At 43.2% G+C, this 8,349-nt stretch overlaps 1 long non-coding RNA gene across 1 annotated transcript in view; it reads left to right on the forward strand.

The window, feature by feature from the left end:
* The window catches only part of LOC113981606, an 11,278-nt gene extending 3,689 nt beyond the window's left edge, over positions 1 to 7,589 (forward strand). The window contains exons 2-3 of the long non-coding RNA XR_003538467.1: positions 5,320 to 5,412; positions 6,865 to 7,589. This is a non-coding gene — a long non-coding RNA (uncharacterized LOC113981606). The remainder of the gene's footprint in view (positions 1 to 5,319; positions 5,413 to 6,864) is intronic.
* Positions 7,590 to 8,349: the final 760 nt, after the last annotated feature.

The raw sequence follows: 8,349 nt of genomic DNA on the forward strand, positions 1-8,349 counted from the left end.
GGGCGATTTTCTGTCCCTTAGGAATGAAACAAGGGGGTGAAGGGGTCCAGGCCATTATTTGAATCTCACTATGAGAGTCCGAGTCTATCACTCCAGGCAGCACAAATAAACCCATTTTGGTTGTGGAAGATCTCCCAATCAGAAGTGCATGTACCCCTGGGCTAAGGGGACCCCAAAGCCCAGTTGGGATTAGTACTACCTCTGTGGAAGTTAAGAAGACTGAGTCCTGGTTGGATAAGTCCAACCCAGCACTGGCTGAGGTGGAGGGGCACAAATCGCTCGCTGAGGTGGAGGGGCACAAATCACTGGCCTATTCCCTTGTGTTGCATTTATTTGTTGTACCAGGGTGCGCGACAACGCCCCTCGCTTCCAGTTTTTTGGCCCCCTCCTCTCGTTTGAGTGCCTGCGGGGTGCTGCTGCTAAGGGTCTCCTTGGACAATCTTTTTGAAAGTGGTCAGGGGCACCACATATGTAGCAACCACTTCTGGGTCTGGCTCCTTCCTGCACTCTTAGCTGGGCGCTTAGTGCTGTTGCTAGACAGGCAGTCTGATGTCCTACGGAGCCAATCCCTTGACAGGCGCGAACCAGCTCAGCAGTGCTGCAGCTCTCCCTTTTAGGAAGGGCCTGCAAAGCTCTTTTACAGTCTGGGTTCGCATTTTCAAAAGCCAGTTGCCTGTAGAGCATCTCTCTGGCTTTGTCATGCTCAATCTGCCTGTCTAAAGCAAATTGCAGCCAATCCAAGAATTGCGAATATGGTTCTGTGGGACCTTGTAATATTTTTGTGAAAGATAGATTGCTATCCCGGTCTGAAGTGGGCAATCTCCTCATGGCTCTCAGGGCATGCTTAGCTATTACTTCATATATTTCTCTGCGGTACCTAGACTGAGCATCTATTGAACTGTAATTCCCCTCCCCGGCTAGTTGGCGTGCTGTTATGCCTGCTTGTGGATCATTAGCATACACAGAGCAATTCTCCGGAAAATCAGTTAACCACACATTGCACTGAGTATTAGTAAGACTTATTTTTGGTAAGTTTTTCCAATCATGTGGTAAAAAGACATAGGTGGAACTTAGTGTCTCTAAAAACGCAAGGGTGTTAGCTGAGGACACACCAGTTTCCCTTACCAATTGCCTCAATTCCTTTGTCAGCTCATGTGGCAGAGGCTGGAATTGAGGGGGCTGACATGGGCGAAAAACGACTGGGCATGCTCGTATAACTTGCAAATCTCCCACTTGTAATGCCTCCTCCCAACACAATCCCCACCTGTCAACTGACCTTCCCCCGTTTGCTTCTTCGCTCCCTCCAGGTGGAACCATCCCTGGTCCCTCCTCCTCATCCCCCCATGCCTCCCCCTCTGTGGCCCCAGTAAACCCGGTTCCCTGTGGGGGGGTGGTGGTGGGTGATGGACGTGGTGTGGGGGAGGCACCCTCCTCCCCCCTCCCCCCACCCCCCGTGCCGTTGGCTGGAGCGGGGCAGCGCTGGGGCCAGAAGAGACAGATCGGCTTCCGGTCCGTTTGGTGGGCAAGATGGCGGCGCCCACCCCGGTACACGTGGTCAGTGGTCATCTGCAGCGCACGGTGGCAGATATGCTGGGTTACCCCCCTGATTGCTGCAACAGAGCCCGGTGTACTGATCCCATGGGTCTCGGCTGCTGCTCCGGTGGCTTGGGGGCAGCGGCAGGCGGCAGCAGACAGTGGTAGCTGCGGTGGCGGTCGCGCGGTGTGAAGTTCTCTGACAGTGTGCGGTGGTCCTGGTGGCTTGTTCCGCGGTGTAGAGGCTGCCCGCGGTGGCTGCAGGCACGCACGGATCAGCAGAAGGTGGTTGCGGGCTCCCACAGTCTGCTGGGCGGTGCAGGGGCTCCGGGTGCTGGTGGGGTCACAGTGCGGCATCTATCGGTCTAACGTGGCTTCTAGCGTGGGCGCAGGGCCAGCAGAGGAGGCGGGAGAATGCTGGAGGGCGGCAGGTAGCACAGCTGTGGCGCTTCTCCGCTGGGCAGAAAGGTGTGCCAGTGCGGGGTTTGCAAGGTCTGGCGGAGGGGCTGGGGGTGTTCGGGTAGCAGCGGCACCGCTTTTTGCACGCACAGCTTAGGCATGGCAGCGGCGGGCGGCAGGGCTCCTGGCAGGGTTCAGTGTGCTCTGCCGCTCGAGTTTTTTCGAGCCGCGGGGCTGGATGCCGCTCAGGGAGCAGCTTCGGCCGTGATGTTTGGTGCTAGCACTGCTTCTCAGCTCACTCACCGCTCCGGCAGATGTTGTACCCTGCTCCGCTCTCTCCGGCTGCCATCCCAGTTTCTCGGCTTATTCTTCTTTTCTTCCTTCTTCTTTTTCTCTGTTCCCGTGCACTTTTCCCTAATATTTTTTGAGCTCACTATATTAACTTGCATTTCTCAGGTTCAGCTGAGACAACGACTTATAGACATCTAGGTTTTTTCGGTGAAAAATTCCCATATCCACAGAATTGATACGATAGCTGGAATTTATTGATATTCTCTTGATTCAGGGTATTCTAATCTAGCCTAATGTAGGTTCTAAGCCCCAGTTCGGGTCACCACGTGTTGCGTGGGTCTTTATATAATAAAGAAATGCAGTCAGCTCCTCGATGGGATGGTAATCAAAGAGGCTTTATTCAAACTCGGCGCCCTTTTTATCCCTTAAAACCATGTGACCTTGTGACCAATGGGGTTGTCTATTTCAGCGCATGCTCCTTGGGCTTCACTGCCCCTGGTGTGTCCCCCTGCACCCTTGGACACGCCTCCTACAGTTGGTGGCTGAGCAATAAACTACAAAAGAGACTGTATCCAGGTAGATACAGGAATCCACATTTGTAGTCCAGCTTAAAAATACCTGTGCTTTATTCAGATCACCGTTTTTAAGTCTCACATGCTGTCTCAAGACAGAGAAGCTAACAAGTTAGATGAAAGGTGTGACTGGTATCTCCTGTACTAAAGAAAATCCTGTGTAAGAAACTTGAAAAGTGCCAGAAAAGTATCCAAACTGCAGCTTTATGAGAAGTCTTGTTAATAACAGAAGTGAACTATATCATTCATTGACCAAAAATACTTTAGATTTATAGCTTTTCTCTAAAGCATTGAAATTCCTTCTGAAAAATACAAGGTAGGTGGGAATCTTATTTTCCCAGTCATTAGTTTTATTGAGAAAATGAGCATTAGCTTGGGATTTCTGTCTACATGTTTTGTTTGCTTATTACTAGGAACTTTGTGTTTATTTTTGTTAAACTTGAGGCCTGGTATTTTGACATAATAGTGATGAATTTTGGCTGTAACTGATACTCAGTCCCAAATCTTTGCTGTAAGGAGGAGTAGTATGTAGAAAAGATTTGCTTTCAAATTATAACAGATTTGAAACCTGGGAATAGTGTGAAAACTGGGGAAAAGAACCCAAACAGAACAACAACAACAACAACAAGCTGCTAAAAAAAGTGCTACTGATGAATTGGTATCTTTTTATTACATTGTTTAAGAACAGAAGAGATAAAGTTGTCTAGCTAAAACAGTGTGTTTATGCCAAACTGTATTTTGTACTTGATTTCAGTTCACCCACCTTCACACACAAACATACATTACTCTCAAACCAACCAGGCAGCTGGCTGTACATGGAAGAAGACTACATAAGGTCTCCGCTTTGCAGAAAAACCTGGGAACTATACACAGGTTGTGTCCTGAAAGGTGGTATTAGCCTCATGAGCTAAAGTGGCAGATTACACTTGCAAAGTTGGATATTAATGTAATCAGTAGACATGGATTTGCAGTAATTTTCCTTGCAATGCTTTGACATGGACTAAGACTATATCATCTGTCTGTCCTGCCCTTTGCTATAAGATGACATTTAAATACAGACTTTTGCACTTAACCATGGAGGTTGGAGATTTGCTGTGTGAATACTGTAAACACACTTTGTGCGTGGTACTGCTATTTTTTGTCATGTATAACTTTCATAATTCTGAGTCAGTTATCATGAACAATTTTGGTTGAAAAATGTCATCAATCAAACATTTCCTTCAAATTCTTTTGTATTTTTGCTAAGGGAAGTGCCCAGGGAGTTTACTACTCACAGTGTATTCTTGTCTTATCCAGATCTGAACCATGTATTTAATTGTCTTAGACTTGTTCCAAAATGTACATCCTCATGCTCTCCTTCATTCGTCAAGAAGCAAACAAAAACTCAGGGAAATTTTTCTGCATCTTCATAGAGGTATATAAACTCACACTTCATATTAATATTCATAGGGAACACTTGAGTAAGTAACATGGAGTTGTTCCTCCACTCTTTCATAAAGGCTGAATGGCTTCTTCACTGGATATCAGAATGGCTTTCACAAAGGTAAGTTGTTTGTGTATTGCAAATTGTTTCATGTCTAAAAGACAAGTTCTTCATCTGCAAAAAGCTCAGAATACTTTCTAGCTTTGTAGCACTGTCTGCTCATACTGCCATTTATTCCAGTACTAGGGAGTTTAGTCGCCATAACAGTGCAAAACCTTCTGGCATGTTTTCACCAGAGGTTCCAAAATCCAGGCCCTGTATGGTTGACAAATTAATGCAAATACTCTCATGAACAAAGAGGATAAGCATAGGCATTGGTGAAATACAATCTCCATGAGAAAAAGGTGTAACTATAGTGAGTAAGGGGAATTTGTAGCAGATAAAACATGAGCTAGAAAACTGTAAGCAAATGTATTTATTTAGAGAATTTGATATTAAAGTTTTTTTCTTTTGGTAGCTACATGATGATGGCCAAGAATGCACTCAGACAGCAATTAAGCAGGCACTTGGCATAAGGTACAAGGCAAGGCACAAGGCAACTTTCTTGCAACAGGTTACAGATATTTATACTTTTCATACAATACACATGTCAACCTGTTTTTGGTACTTTCATGTAAACATACATCACACCATACGCTTGTCAACCTTCTATTGGAACACATACATCAGGCCATATCCATGTCAACTTACTATTGGAACTTCTGTTCATGCGTCTAAACTTATCTTTTGATAGGTGGTTGACACTTCTTTGTATGCTGGCAAATCTCAAAAACAGCACCTGTTATTTACAGCAGTTTTTCTCCTTATCTGCTTTCTCATTCTGGATTGTTTACATTCTTTGCAACTTCACAGCTGCAACTGCTCAAATTCAAGGCCTACCATCCAGTCGTTTCCCACAGCTACAAACCTTGTAAGCAGGTTGGGTATTCATTTGCAAGCTGCATAAACATATTAGATAAGCATAGGAATGAATGTTGGGCTGCTTAGTTAAAAAGTGATCATGAAAGATAAGTGCAAAAATATAACTGACTTCTCACCCAGACAAATCTACTGTATAAGCTGTCACTTCTGCCTGATCTCTCCTCGGAAGAGAACAAAGGTGAAGAAAGGTGTCAGAAAGCAAAGAAGACTCAGGTAATGTAGAGCTGGTGTTGAAATGGAACGTGAATGGCTGTTGGTATCACAAGAAATACATGAAGAGCTTGAGAAAATATGGTGTGCCTTAAAACAAGTTTTTGCATCTTTGAGTAGACCTGACCCTGGATTTGGCACCTCTCTTTCATAGATGTTATAATGAACTCCAAATCAGAAGTGTCCTCTTATAAACTGTTCATATGATGAAGCCCAGGTATAGGAGAATGCTGTGTAATGTAATAATCAATTCCTTGTTGTAGATTTGCATTCGTAAGAAAAATAACATACAAAACTGCTGCAACAGCTAAAAAGCAAGTCTTGGATGCATTTTCTTCTCTAACACTGGCTAGAAAAATGGAAAACTTGCTAAATGAGCAGTACAAAGAGTTCCTGCAGAACCCCCAAGCTTTTAAGGATGCTGGAGAAACCAGCTTCTTTTGTTTTATTACTGAGACACTGATAAAAAGTAGAGAGGTTTGGAGCCTTTCTGGAGGATTAAGGGGTTTTCTGAGGAGAAAGACGCATTGTGTTTGGTTGGGTTTTTTTTTATTCTGGGTTGCAGCTCCAGCCACAATTCTCACACAGACTGTATATTCTGTAAAACATTCTTTGTGGAAAGTATTACACTTTAATAACTGTTTGGATGTATAGGCAGTGAGATTACTTTACTTCTAATTTTCCCATTAGCTTAAGGTTGCTTCAGCTGCCTCCTTTTCCGTATAATGCTTCACTCATATATGTGAAGGTGTTAAATCATATTTCTGTGTGCAAATCACTGCAACAAGATCTTGACCTATAGCTTTAGTGCATTTCAGGTAAAATATAAACAGTGCTTTGGTTTTAGATCATCAGTTTGTTGATTAATTTTAACTCAACTAGGAAAAAATAACAATCTTTGTCTCAAATATATGAGCACTGCAGAAGTACAGAAAGCAGTAGCAGAGAGAAAAAAAATCTTACGCAACAGAAAGTGAAGAGCTGCATTGCACTCCTACACAAATCATGCAGCAGCAGCTATACAAACTTAATTTGGTTTCTGGCCTGCCTTTTACTGGGATAAATTAGGATTAATGGAGTCCTACAGGCAAGGGCAGGTGAGACATCAGGCTTGAGACCAGAGTCTGGTGAAACCAAGAGAACTTTATCCATTGGTTATTTACATCAGCTGCCTCCTCTGTCTCAAGTCTTTAACAGAAGTAACAAAAATTTATGAAGAGGTGAACATCTAAAAGGGAGTAGCACAAGTTTTTCTTCTCTCCAACAACTGAAGAGAAATATTTCTATTCTGGTAATCAAACTATGGATGGCCCAGTACGTCATGTTATCCTGCTTGAGGTTGAAATATTCTTATTTCTCACTCATGCATTTGAGGTAATTATGCTACTGTGCTTGTAAAAGTGGCAAGATAATGGGACAGGCCATTTATCAAAGCTCTCATTGTTCTCATTATAGGGCCAGTTTCAAGCAACATTTCACTTCTCTGAGCACACATAATACTCAAAAGATCCAAGATCTTGACATGAACAAAGCTGCATCCTTTTTCCTTTTTTCAGTCATGATGTTCTGTACAGAGGGACTTCACTTTCAGAGGCCACCAAAACAAGTGAAATCAACATAAATACCCATATGCACAGGAACACCTCGAGGTGCTGGAGAAGACAGCAGGGGAGCCGAATGGCCAATGCAGATGTGATTTCCTCAAAATGTTTTGTCTTAAAGCTTATCTCAGAGTATGATGAAAACAGGTGGTGGAAAGAAAAAAAGCCTAACAGACACAGAAAATACAGCCATTAGGCCAAATGGAGGCAGTCAGATAACCTCTTAAGGCCAGTTTCTGAGGTGCATTAAAACTGCAACAGGAAAAAGGTAGGACTGGGTCTATGTCTTTGTGTCCAAGGTGTAACATTATGAGTAGTTGGCCCCAAATGTCTTCCAAGACTGTGCTGATTCCCAGCGTGAATCTGGAGAGCTTCCCTTGGTGAACTGCAAACTTTCTGAAGACAAACTGTGGCTGAATTTGTGTTTCAGTGGTGTGATTGAAACACCTGAGATACCCAAGGGCCCCTTGCAGCAGAGGAAACCTAAACCTGAATGGGTCCAGTGAACTGTTTCCATCAACCAAAATATGGCCATTCCTCCACAATTTTTATGCAGGTATAGCCAAGAGAAAGAGAATTCCAACTCTGAACTTTGTCTTTTCTCTTCAGCATGCTGTCCATCTTGCTTTGCTTGACCTTATTTTTTTGTCTGTATGCATTGAAAAATCACCTTTCGCTGTTGTTCCTGTTACATAAAATCAGCAGTGCATGCACAATTAACCATTGTAGGGTTTTCCAAAAGAAGTCTCCCTGGACATCCCAGTATTGGGAATGGTTTAATAAACACAACAAAACTTTCACTTCTGGATATCTTTGACCAGCCAGGCTGGTTTTGTTACTGAATGTGCAACAAAGATTTGATTCTCTGTAGCTAGGATAAAGAAAAAAATTTTCCTTGGGTCAATATATTGCAGTTAGAATTCAGCTCACTTTAGTTTAGTAGAAAAAAATACATGTTCATTGTTGTTGTTGTTGTTGCTGTCATTGGGAATATGCCACTATAAAGTAAGATTTCTATCTGGAAAACCAGTAAGAACTCCATTTTTTACCCCACTTCACTGAGAAAACATTCTTTGAAAAAAGAGATGCATTGAAAGGGATCTGAAGGAAGTAAACTGCAAATTTTTCAGTGTCTCTCATATTCCTGTTTCAAGATGTTAGAATCTACAGCAGTGAAATGCTGCTCTATTATCCCAGACAGGTTTTTTCTACAAGCACTGTAATATCAGCTGTGTAATTACTATTTCTCAGTGACAAAGTCTCAGCAGACCATTTTTTTCCATAATTATGCATTTCAATGACAAAATTTTAACATACCCTTTCATTTGTCCATGGTACT

This window comes from Neopelma chrysocephalum, unplaced genomic scaffold, assembly GCF_003984885.1.
Source record: "Neopelma chrysocephalum unplaced genomic scaffold, ASM398488v2 Primary Assembly neopelma1_96684, whole genome shotgun sequence".
Taxonomy (NCBI): domain Eukaryota; kingdom Metazoa; phylum Chordata; class Aves; order Passeriformes; family Pipridae; genus Neopelma; species Neopelma chrysocephalum.